The sequence below is a fragment of the Mesocricetus auratus genome, unplaced genomic scaffold, assembly GCF_017639785.1.
Source record: "Mesocricetus auratus isolate SY011 unplaced genomic scaffold, BCM_Maur_2.0 Super-Scaffold_100006, whole genome shotgun sequence".
NCBI lineage: Eukaryota > Metazoa > Chordata > Mammalia > Rodentia > Cricetidae > Mesocricetus > Mesocricetus auratus.
Window position 1 is genome coordinate 22,272,873 of NW_024429190.1, and position 13,696 is coordinate 22,286,568.

The window sequence follows — 13,696 nt, forward strand, 5'->3', positions numbered from 1 at the left end:
GAAGGTTTGGAGGGAGAAAATGGAAGGGAAATTGATGTAATTATTATCTCAAAAAAGATAAAAATAACAATAGATAAAATGTTTAATATAAGATGGGTTAATACCAACAGCATATTTATGCAACATTTTATAAACTGCCACGAGGGTAGGGTATAGTTTTCTTTTATTGCAAAGTCCATATGAAGTGTGATAAAAGAAGAAAGAAAACAATTAACATCACCTCTCCATCTCAGAAAATCATGCTTTTATTATTATTGATTATGATTATGATTATCATATCGTTTACAGTCACCGACTATGAATGTAAAGAATTGGATTAAAGCTATAATCATAACAGGTTTAAACTATGTTGAATTTTGTGGTCTTCACATCACTGTCTTAGTGATTACTATCTTAGTCACTGTTATTTTGCTGTGAAGAGACACAATGACCAAAGCAACTTTTATAGAAGAAACCATTTAATTGAGGACTTCCTACTTCAGAGGCTTACTCCATTATCTTCCTGGTGGGGGCATGGTATCAGATAGGTGTGATGCTGAGAAGTAGCTGGGAGCTACATCCTGTTCCACAAACATTTTGTTTTGTATTGCTCCCAGTGATATACTTTACCCAACAATGACACAGCTACTACAAAAAAGGCTACACCTCCTAATTCTCAGACCCTTTCAAACAATTCCACTCCCAGTAACCAAGCAAACAAATATATGAGCCCATGGGTGCCATTCTCCTTCAGACCATCACAGTTACCACAAGGGTTTCCTACTTTTCTTACAGTCAGAAGTAAATATTTAAATATTAGGTTTCTTTCTATTTATTCCTCTCAATCTTTCCTACTATAGTGATAAGGCAAAAGCTTTGTAATGGTTATATTTTGAATTACTCTAAATTTGTCAAGTGAACAATCCAGTGTAAAAAACTACAATCTGTTAATATTAAGGGAGTACTTACATTCTTTTAATTATATGTAAGTTGTTGCTTAATTAAATTTTCTTGTTTATAACTACTTCTTTTTCATTTGAATTCTTGACTTTGAGTACCCCCTGTAAAAGTAATTGTGGTTTTTGGAAGGAAAGGCCTCTTTTCTCAACAAAATAGCTGAAGACTTACTAAACATAGTGTTGTATATGAAATTAATTTGCCTTTGACATTTCAGAGACAGTCCTGAAATTCGTTTGTCAAGTTGGTAATTTCTACTTAAGATAAATAACCATGAGTAGAACTCTGGCTAAAACATATTGGAAGACATTTTTGATTTAACTTTCAAGTGACAGAAAATTTTTAAATATTGGGCCCATTTACCCCATTCTCAGCAAAGTATAAGCAGAGAAATTCCACAGATATACTGTTAGCAATGAATTTTTCACATTAATACGTTTTATTAATGCAGTAGGTAGAGATTACATGTCATTTATATTTATGTATCTGTGTTAGTCATAATTCTGCAGAGAACAAATAAGAGATAGATCAATGGTAGACAGACAATTGTTATGTAAACAATAGAACACGGATATTGGGATGATGGATTATATAAATTAGACTAGATGGATAGATAGATAAATGGCAGACAGACAGAAGATTGATTATGAAATTGGTTAATTTGGTTTTGAAGACTGGTAAGTTTCATCATCTTCTGTCAGTAAGTAGAAAATAGGAAGCTGACTGATTAACTCAGTCCAAGGCTGAAGAGTCTAGAAGTAAGATCTTCAGCATCCAGGGGTAAGAGATGATAGAACATAGATGTATATGTTTAAGAAGAGTAAAAAAATTATTTCATCTCTCCTCCACTTCTTGTTTCATGTGAGATCTTTGCAAAGAAGATGCTGCTTGCTCAATCTGTCAATAGAAAACCTATTTTTCTCTTTTGCTGATTTAAACTATAATCTAGTCTGGAGACACTTTTAATAGTCACAAACAGAGGTATGATTTTAAGAGTGGCTGAGCATCCAATAATTCATCAAGTAAACTCAAACAAATAGACATGGTGTTATCTTTGAATATATATATATATATTCACAAAATGAAAAACTTCAAATTATTGAGCATTTGTTGTGACCAACCCTCTATATTTTAATAAATGCCCTGTAAGTTAAACAATTTAGAAAGTTGGTCATGGGTATAGAATAAAGTCTCCTTTAAATATCACCAAGCCCTCTGATAGAGATATTAGTTTGAAATCTATGTTCTAGTTGGGAAACAGAGGCTGAGGGAAAGTGTATAATAAATTCTACAAGATCTGATGGCAAGGAAGAGCTACATGTTGAGTAAGGATCTACAAGACCTCAGTGCATGCTGCCTGTTCCCTTGCAGGAACTGAATATGCGCTGCCTGGTTATTTATTGTGAAGCTGATGCTTTCCTCACTAATTTGAATTTACTCTTGTTTTGCTGTAGGTGCCTGTTTATTATCTTGACATATTTAATGTAGATATTTTTCCCAAGGACTTTAAAAAGATCTACTTAGCAGGAAATATTAAAGCTAAGGGAGTCATAAGCTGTGCAAAGTGCAGGTCTAATTTTATTAGCGTGTTTGGTATGTGATGGCAAGAAGCAGGAGATATTTTTACAATGTTTACTTACAAAAACTTCCTTGGGTTTTCAAAAAGTGAATGAAATGAGAAGAAACCTGGTAACAACTGCATAAGTTGAGTTGAGTGATTCCCTATTGATTGTTTGAGTCCCTTAAGCATCTCAAACTTTCCCCTTGTTCTTTCTCTCTTCCTTTCAATATGAAAATAATAAATATCATTTACACAGATGAGAGAAATGCAGCAGAGGTATACAATAACTTTACTAACACCAGAGACAGTGAGTAGCAGAGAGGGATTGAACAGATGTCTGGAGGAGCCCAAAACACATGCTCTAGCTGCATTATGCTGTATGCAGGGAGGTACTGTTTGGAGGAAATTGGAGGCTTGAGAGAGCACCAATGGAGGGCACCATGAGCAGAGCATGGATCATTGCAGGCTGGTGTGTTACATAATCCACCATCTTATACCATGGCTGTAGCTGGTGAGAGAAAGGGGAAATATACTCATTCCCCTCCACTCTTCTCTGTTTTATTTCCTGTTTCCGTCTCAAAATTTCCCTTCTTTCACCCTCTTTCCTTCTATTTCTTCCCCCTTATGTTTTTCTTTTACCTCTTCTTTCTTTCTCCCTCTTCCTTACTTTCTTACATCTATCCATTCACTAATACTATACATTATATTAGGCATTGTGGGAACTGAAATGAATGGCACATGATCCCATGTATACTCAAGAGAGGAAGACAAATGAACACATGGTTATTTAACACCTCAGTGTTATCTAATAGTTAATACCTGTAAGATTACAGGGCTTTTTAGATGAATGAATAATTCCCAGATGTTTGATGAGTGAATACGGAGTCAAGAAGTGGGGCATCAGAGTCTGGGAAAGGAATGGCCCAGGAAACCTCCTGGAGAGCACAGTAAGTTTAAGATGATTTTGGGAATCATACATAGACATTAACTCACTGAAGGACTGAGAAGAGGAAGGAGACCCATACTAATAGGCTCTTGAAAGAAAACATCTGAAGTGAGAATAAGCTGTAAACGCATGAGGACTTGAGAGTGGCTTGAACAATCATATGAAAGAAAGAGATAGGAGGTGGGGCCTTGAGGATTTCAGGGGCCAGGTAAGACTAAGCGGAGGCTATTGGCGTATCCAAACTGAGGAGAAACTTAGTACTCTGTAGGGTTTGTTTCTCCTTCTTCTTCTCTTCTTCTTCTTCTTGTTATTATTATTATTATCATTATTATTATTATAAGATCTATAGGAGTTTAATACTAAGGGATGAACAGAGGTTGATAGGAAAATACACGAAGTCTTTGACTGTGATAGTAGAATTATTCCTTCCTCTTGTAGCTTTGACCCTTTAACAGCATTATGGAATAAACTTTGTCCCCTAAAGATGACCACTCATATTTCTTCTGTCTTTATCAGTGTTGAAGAAAATCAAGTCTTTGGTCAGTTTGCCCATATCCATATCATGTGGGTAGCATCCACCAAAGAGAGAAAGCAGCTTGTGTAGAAATGAAGTTACATGTATAAAGTCTGTCTCTGTGCATACAATTACACCGTAGTAGGATGCAGAGCTCATTTTTGTCTGTTTGGTCTTCATCCCTATATCCCATGTGCTATGCTCCTAGGATCTTGAAACACTTGGGGAGGCAAAGAGCAGCAGCTTGTTGCTGAGGATACTACAACTTAACTCCACGTTGAGGTGGTAGTTGGTTCTTCTGTGAAGCCACTGCTGTCAGATAATGTTGTGTTGGTGGTCAAGACAGCCAGAATTGGAGCAGGACGACTGCCATCCTCACAGACACTCAGGAGGGAATTTCCAAAGAGGTGTTCCTTGAATGGTATTAGGTATGAGAATTTGCAGCACAATGTTCCGTGGTGTAGTCAAGCCCAATTGTCCTGGTTTGTACTAATACCCCACCAAATATCAGTTTTATACAAGAAGATCTTTTCATTAACTTTCTGCATCTGAGGCTTTCTTTCATAGATATAATCTGCCTTGGAACTTCATCCTCTGTACTATAGAAAGTCATATGGGCTATTAACACACCAACTGGACATAGTAACTTATTGTTAATTTTCAGAGAGAAAAGCAATCTCCAGGCTCCTACACAAAACAAGGCTGGCATTGAGCGAGTTGATTGATTTCTCGAGTTCTCAGGAATTCTGCTGGGAGACTGAAAGTCCCCAAGGTAGTCCTTGCTAACCTTCAGCTTTCATGAGCTTTTCATCAGCAAAACCAGAGATGAGCTTTTTTGGCAGAGTACTGATAATCATCCATGTCATTTGTGACCTTGTTGTTTGTGGACAGGTGAGGCTAAGCCAAATGTTTATCTGACATACATTATCTGACATACATGGACATAGAATCCAAACAAAAATTGTAATTTATGAGGCATTCCCCACATGTATATTTAATTTATATAATAATCCTACACATTCTGTACTACTATCATACTCATTTTTTTTCTGGTGGAGTGAGTGCATTTTAGAGTTTAAACAACTCACAAAGTATCCACTGACACACTCCTGGCAGGGGTTGCCTGGGTTTGTGCTGTGCTTTCATCTCTGCATGGTACACAGCTAGCATCACCTTTTGATATTTCAGTACTTGCCACTGGCTGTTCTCACTGCCTGAAATATGTCACTTTGGTGAAATTCTACATTCATTTTATCTTCTCACAAATGCCACACTCTTTGACAAGCACTTTTTTGAAACCCTCATATCCAAATCTAAATTTCTCATACTTCTTTGTCCTGTCAGTGCCTGTGTTTTCCCATGCTTGCTGTATTTACACACAAGACTCTTCCTATCCAGGTTCTTAACAAATATTTTATGAGCAATGGTCTATCTACTGTGCCATCCAGGTCTTCAACAAATATTTTATGAACACTGGAATACAAAATGTTTTGTTGATACAATCAGAAAAACTACTTAATCTATTTCTGAAAGCTCTAGGGTCTGAAAAGCATAGACCTTTCATGCTTTATTTCATTTTTTTGTGTGTCTGTGTCATTTGGTAAATGTTCCTCTTGATGCAAAAGGGAAAACCATGATCTAAGGGTCCCTGACAGAACTGAAGAAAGTCATCATCTTCTCTTGCTTATTCATCCTCTTCATTCTTTTCCCAAATCCAGTGGTTATCCTCTCCAAAGAGGAAGAGATGAGAATTAATAAGTTTGGGAGGAAAGATGAAGACACTTTGAAATTCAACAGCCGTATAGTTATTCTTCCATGGTTTTGGTCTGAAATGTCTCAATGAGAAGCCTTCTAGCAAAGAAGGTGAGTCCTGGATTCCATCTTAGAATTATTATCTAATATGCTGTTTGATATATTATTAATGTTTCCTCTAAATATTTTTCAATTAAAGGGACAATTTAAACCTGCCTTCAATAGTACAATAAATTTACCTTGATGCTATAGCCACCCTAGCTATTATGAAATCAGTATTGGTTAGTTTGGAAAGTGTAGAGAACACATTACAATAATTAAGAGAGATAGTTGTTTTTTAATAGAAAAAAGTGTTACTTTTAATTGCAGATATACATTGGTGTCATTCTTGAAGTCCAGGGAATATTTCATACCTAGCTCATGCAACATTATGCTGTGTTCCATAGCACAAAAGAATGTAACATATCCTAAAATAATATTCCACAACAGTATTTTACCTATGAAATTTGTTTATCTGTATAGAAACTTGTCTTTCTGGTAACTTTACTAGCTGTATGTGTTACTGTCACCAAGGAGATTAAAATGATTTTCCCACTATGACACTGTTACGAGTAAGAACTGAGATTCCAATTGAGACTTTTGAGGATCCAGGGTTTGATAGACCACCTGAGCCAGGCATATAACCATTTTAAAACTTATATATTGTTTCTTTTTTCTAAATCTATGCTAACCAAGCAATATATTGAGTATGATTGCACTTCCTCTATTGCAAATCTCTATGAAGATAAAATGCTGATCAGTTTATGTGACTTTGCTTTATTTGATGTTTGCTTTTTCTCGTTGCAAGTTAGCAGATGAGGCACTGGGCTCATTGATGTACCACTTCATAAAGTTTGGGTAATGGGATCCCACTCCCAGAAATCAAAAAGTAAAGAATTTAAGGTTGTAGGTATATAGACAAGGCTGAGTACTGTGATAAATTCACTACCACATTGCTCTGGGTCCATTTGACTGGGAAACTATATCATGTTTTGCCTAAGACTTTTCTCCAGCTGTTTGCATATTTTCTTGCGACCAAGACTCATTCAGATATTCCAGTAAATTACAATCATCTGAACTGATTGCAAACTGGGATTATCCTCGGTGAAATTTCAAATATCACGAGTTTTAAGTATATTTAATACATATTGCCCACCATGTATCATAGCTTACCAACAAAGTGTGATGTAGATCAAAACTTCTTAAACTTTTCTTACAATTTTTTTAAATCTGAGAACTTTTCATGTGAACCTGAACATATATGTAGTTATATTTAATGCATGCAAATTTATATCTATTTATATAATATATGTCACTAAATGTAATATAGGTATATGTAATATATGTATAATGTAAATGCATAAATATGCAAATATGTAAACCAAACATTTACTGATAACAAACATGTTCTGAGAATATTAGACATACTTAAAATTTTGTCATTTAATAAACCCAAAAGCAAAATTTCATACTAATGGAATGAGTGTGTTAGTTTATTTATTCATAAATATCTTAATGCTGGATCAATATTTGATGGTATAAGACAAAGAGCAACTTCAATGTTTGCTAGAATTGACTAATAATTTAACTTTAAAATAGTTAATTCTGAAAATGCTGCTCCAAATAAATACATAGTATGAAGTGGTAGAATTAAGTTTAAGGCTTTTTCAAATTGTTAGAAATTCTATCATAATCAGAAACCAAAGTTTACTAAGTTTTTTTTTTTTTGGTGAGAAACCTGTCAGCTTATGAATCAGTTTGGAAAATCAAACATTCTAATACAACACAATCTAAATGTATTAATTTCATACTTATATGCAGAGGAATGCTGGAAGAAAATATTACAACTTACTTTCCATAATTAAACCATCATGCTTCTATAAAAGTAAACTTTAAATATAATGCAAAAACACTGCTGTCACAACACACCGCTGTCGCCAATCTGAGCTGAGGCAGTTCAACTAGCATCTGCTGGCAGTGCACACTGTGAGGATATGTGAAGTATGTGTTCATGCTCTGTGTTGAGAGCCACAGCTGTAGAGAAGGTATCCAATGCCACATGGGCATGCTTGGCAAAAACACCTTGGATTTGCCTTGTATTTGACTTTGAATCAATTTCTGGTTGTTGCACATTCATAAATCTTTTGCTGTTGCCAAAGTTTTCATGGCACTCACATTCAGCTTCCTGACTCATAGTGGGACATGACCCACAGTTTTAGAACCGGGGCTAGAGAGTATTGGTAGTTTACCCTGAAGATGACAAGGCTAACTGAGAGTTTGCAGCTTGTTGCCAAAGTGCCATGTCACATACAAGTAAGCATCAGAATATATAATGATAGCCTTAAAATTAATAGATAAAGACTGACATTCTGAATACATACCACTTGGACATAATTGCGAAGTACAAAATTTAAAGTATTGAATACATTTTACTTTTGTACTATTATAATGTTGAAAGAGAATAAGTTGAACCATTGTAAGTCAGAGACCATCTATATAGAGCCCATTATTCATCTCATGGGGAGACCAGGAATATTTATCAACTTTTTACTATATTCTAAGAGACAGTCTTATTTATATATCCACTCCCCCATTCCCTTGCTCTCCCATCCTCCCAAGTTTCCCATCCCCCCAACCTACCCCCCACTCAATTGCCAGGGATAGTGACACCCTCCATGGGGAATCACCAAAGTCTGTCACATTATTTGGGGGAGGTCCCAGGCCATACTTTCCATATCTGGGCTGCAATAGTATCCCTCCTTAGGGAATGGTCTCCCAAAGTCCATTTGTGACCTAGGAATAAACACTGACTCCACTGTTCTATAGACTGCCTTGGCCTCCTAGCTGGCATCCACATTCAGAGGGCCTGTTTCGGGCCAATGCTCATTTCCCAAATTCACAACTAGAGTCTGTGTGCTCTCATTAGGTCAGGTCAACTGTTTCTGCGGGTATATCCGGTTCCATCTTGGTTGATTTACTCATCTCTCCCCACTCTCCACAACTGGATTCCAGGAGAATGACTCAGTGCTCAGCTGTAGGTGCCTGTCTCTGCTTTGATCAGCTACTTGGTCAAGGCCCTAGAAATGGTAACCAAGGTAGTCATCAAACTCATTATAGGGGAAGGGCATCAAAGGTAGTCTTTCCACCATTGCCTAGATTCTTAGTTGGGGTTATCCCTGTGGATTTCCTATCATTTCCTCTGTGCCAGACCTCTCTCCAAACCTGTTCTGGCTCCCTTTATCAAGGCATCTCCTTTCTTGCTCCCCTCTATCTCAGTCCTCCTGTTCTCCTCCCCCCCTTCTCCCCTCCCCTCTTTCCATCTCCCTCCTCTTCTCCCCCCCCCCCCCGTGCTCCCAATTAGTTCAGGGGTTCATGTCCCCTCCCCCTTCTTCGGGGTACCATGCATTCTTCTCTTGGGGTCCTCCTTGTTTTGTAGCTCCTCTGGTGGTGTGGGTTATATGTTGGTAATCCTTTGCTCTGTCTAAAATCCATATATGAGTGAGTACACACCATGGTTGTCATTTTGTGACTGAGTTACCTCACCCAGGATGGTTTCTTCTAGTTCCATCAATTTGCCTACAGATTTCAAGATTCCATTGTTTTTTTCCCACTGAGTGACACTCCATTGTATAAATGTACCACATTTTCTGTATCCATTTTTCAGTTGAGGGGCATCTACATCGGTTCCAGGTTCTGGCTATTACAAATAATGCTGCTATGAACATAGTTGAACATATGCCCTTGCTGTATGAATGTGCATTCTTTGGGTATATGCCCAGGAGAGGAAATGCTGGATCTTGAGGTAGACTCATTCCCATTTTCCTGAGAAACCTCCATAGTGATTTCCAAAGTGGTCCTACAAGTTTGTTCTCCCACCAGCAATGGAGGAGTATTCCTTTTTCTGCACATGCTCTCCAGCATATACTGTCATGTGTGTTTTTTATTTTAGCCATTCAGAGTTGTTTTGATGTGAATTTTCCTGATAGCTAAGGATGTTGAGCACTTTCTTAAGTGGATTTCATCCATTTTAGATTAATCTATTCTGAATTCTCTATATAGTTCTGCACCACACGTTTTAATTGGATTGTTTGGTGTTTTGGTAGCTAGCTTCTTGAGTTCCTTGTATATTTTGGAAGTCAGCTCTGTGTCAGATGTGAGGTTGATGAAGAGCTTTTCCCATTCTGTGCACTGTGGTTTTGTCTTGCTGACAGTGTCCTTTGCCTTACAGAAACATTTTAGTTTCAGGATGTCCCATTTATTGATTATCAATCTCAATGTCTGGGCTACTTTTGTTATGTTCAGGAAGCTGTCTCCTGTACCAATTCATTCAAGGGTGCCTCCCACTTCTCTGTCAGGGCCTATGCCCTCCCCCATTGTTCAGGCAGAGACAGCATCCCTCCATGTAGAATGGGCTCCCAAAGTCCATCTGGATGACAAGGCTAAATGCTGATTTATTGCCTGAGGCCCCAAAGGATGCTGAGGCCTCCTCACTGGCACCCATGTTCAGGGGGTCTGGATCAGTCCCATCCTGGCCTCTCAGGTATCAGTCTGGGTTCTATGAGCTCCCCTTTGTTCAGGTCAGCTAATTCTGTGAGTTTCACCCGCCAAGTCATAACTCCTTTGCTCATTATTTCTCCCTCTTTGCAACTGGGTTCCAGTGGTTCCGTTCAGTGTTTAGCTGTGGGTGTCTGCCTCTGCTTCCTTCAGCCTCTGGATGAAGGTTCTAAGATGGCACACAAGGAAGTCATCCATCACATTATAGGGAAGGGAATTTAAGTTAGCCTCTCCACTGTTGGTTAGATTGTCAGTTGGTGTCTTCCTTGTAGGCTTCTGGACATCTCATTAGTATCAGATCTCTCTTTATACCTATAATGGCTCCTTCTATTATGGTATCTCTCATCCTTCTCTTCTCTATTCTTTCCCCTACTCAACTTTCCTGCTCCCCAATGTCCTCCTTTCTCCTCCTTTTCACCGCCCCTCTTTCTCCCAGCTTCCTCACCCACCCACCGTGCTCCCAATCCCCTCAGAAGATTCTGTCCTGTTCCCTTTCACTAGGTAACTGTGCACATCTCTCTTAGGGTCCTCCCTGTTTCCCAGACTTTCTGGCTGGGGACTGTAGGCTAGCATTCCCTTTCCAGGCCTAAAATCCATATATGAGTTAGTACTCATGCTTGTCTTTTTGTGACTGGATTACCTCACTCAGGAGGGTTTCTTCTAGTGCCATCTATTTGCCAGCAAATTTCAAGATTCCATTGTTTTTTTCTACTGAGATATACTCCATTGTGTAAATGTGTCATATTTTCTCTATCCACTCCAGTTGAGGGGCATCTTTTTGCTTCCAGGTTCAGGCTATTACAAATAATGGTGCTATGAACATAGTGAAACAGAAGTCCTTGTTGTATGAATGTGCATCTTTTGGGTATATGCCTAAGAGTAGAATTGCTGGATCTTGTGGTAGCCTGATTACCATTTTCCTGAGGAATCTCCATACTGATTTCCAAAGTGGCTATATGAGTTGACTCTCCCACCAACAGTGGAGGAGTGTTTCGCTCTCTCCACATACTCTGCAGCATAAATCGTCATTGGTGTTTTTTATTTTAGCCATTCTGACAAGAGTAAGATGGTATCTCAGAGTTGTTTTGAATTGCATTTCCCTGATGGCTAAGGATGTTGAGCACTTTCTTAAGTGGCTTTCAGCCATTTTAGATTCATCTATTGAGAATTCTCTATTTAGTTCTGCACTCCAGTTTTTAATTGGATTGTTTGGTGTTTTGGAGACTTCCTTCTTGAGTTCTTTTGGATATCAGCCCTCTGTCAGATGTGGGGTTAGTGAATATCTTTTCCCATTCTGTGGGCTGTCTTTTTGTCTTATTGACTGTGTCCTTTGCCTTACCGAAGCTTCTCAGTTTCAGGGGGCCCCATTTATTAATTGTGGATCTCAGTGTCTGTGATACTAGTGTTATGCTCAGGAAGTGGTCTCCTGTACTAATTCGTTCAAGGTACCACCCACTCTCTCTTCTAAGAGTTTCAGTGTGGCTGGATTTATGTTGAGATCTTTTTTTTTCCAGTTTAAATTTAGATAAGAAATGAGGTTGCTTCACAAGTCAGTTCCAGGTCCCTCTCCTTTTTTTAAATTATTTTAATTTTAAGCCGGGCAGTGGTGGTGCATGCCTTTAATCCCAGTATTCAGGAGGCAGAGGCAGGCAGATCTCTGTGAGTTCTAGGCCTGGCTGGACCGACAGCCTCCAAAACAATACACAGAACCCTGTCTCGTAAAACCAAAAAAATTATTTTAATTTTGAATAGCTTGTTTTACATGTCAATGCCAGTTCCCTCTCCCTCCCCTCCTCTTGCACCCCTCCACCATCCCCCCCCAGCCTCCCACCCTATTGCCAATTCCTTCCACAAAGGGGATATCTAGAGTCTGTCATTTCACTCAGGGTAGGGTCCAGGCACTCCCCTAAGAGTCCAGACTGAGAGAGCATCCCTTTTTGTGTTATGGACACACGATGTCTATTTGTATTCCAGGGATAAACACTGATCCACTGCTCAGGGCCCCACAGGTTGCCCAGACCTCTTTGCTGACACTCACATTTGGGGGGGGTCTGGATCAGTCCCATGCTGGCCTCCCAGCTGTCAGTCTGGGGTCCAAGAGCTCTCCCCTGTTCAGATCAGCTGTCTCTGCTGGTTTTGCCAGCCCATTCTTTGCCAATTTGCTCATCGCTCCTCTCTCTCTGTCACTGGGTTCCATGGGTTCAGTTCAGTGTTTCACTGTGGGTGTTTGCCTCTGCTTCCATCAGTCACTGGATGAAGGCTCCAGGATGGTTATAGACCCCAAGTTCACTATCAGGAATAGGCATTCGACGTGGTCTCTACACTGTTGCTTAGCTTGCCAATTGGTGTCATCCCTTTAGATCACTAGAGGTCACAATGGTGCCTGATCTGTCTTCTAACCTATGATTCCCTCTTCCCCCTATTCTACTCCCCCACACTCAACGCTTCTCGGCCTTTTGGCTAAGATCAAGTGTAGTATGTTGAGATCTTTGATCCAATTGGATTTAAGTTTTGTGTATGGTGATAGATATGGATCTATCTGCAGTCTTCTACATGCCATTTTTATTATGTTGATCCTACCTATCCAAGAGCATGGGAGATCTTTCCCTTTTTTGCTATCTTCCTTAAGTTTTTTCTTAATACTCAAAGTTCTTACTGTAAGGGTCTTTCACTTGTTGGTTAGCATTACTTCAAGTTATTTTATGTTCTTTGTGGCTATTGTAAGGGTGATATTTCTTTGATTTCTTCCTCAGACCATTTATCATCTGTATATAATGGGGAACTGATTTTTTGAGTTAATTTTGTATCCTGCCACTTTGCTGAAGGTATTAATCAGCTGTAGGAGTTCTCTGGTAGTTTTCAGGTCACTTATGTTAACTGTCATATCATCTGCAAATAGGGAAATTTTGACTTCTTCCTTTCCAATTTGTATCCTCCTGATCTCCTTTTGTTGTCTTATTGCTCTAGCTAGAACTTCAAGAACAATATTAAAGAGATTTGGAGAGAGTGTTTTGTTCCAGAGAAATTTTCCTCTATGATTTTGTTGAAAATGTTTTCTGTACCTTTGAGCTGTATTTCTCCAACTTCCTCTATACATATTATTCTTATGTTTGCCCTCCTCATGGTGTCCCATAGTTCCTGGATATTTTGTGTTAGGGATTTGTTGGACGTGACATTTTCTGTGGTTGATGACTGTATATCCTCTAGTGAGTCTTCTACACCAGAGATTCTCTCTTTCATTTCTTGGATTCTATTAGTTATACTTACATCTGCAGTTCCTGATTGTTTACCCAGCTTTTTCTATTTCCAGCATCCCCTCATTCTGTGCTTTCTTTATTGTTTCTATTTTAGCTTTCATACCTTGAACTATTTGAGTTGTTTCCTTCACTTCACT

At 38.7% G+C, this 13,696-nt stretch overlaps 1 pseudogene; it reads left to right on the plus strand.

Moving 5' to 3' along the window:
• Positions 1-12,742: 12,742 nt before the first annotated feature.
• Positions 12,743-12,887, plus strand: LOC121141055 (annotated as a pseudogene).
• The last annotated feature ends 809 nt before the right edge of the window (positions 12,888-13,696 follow it).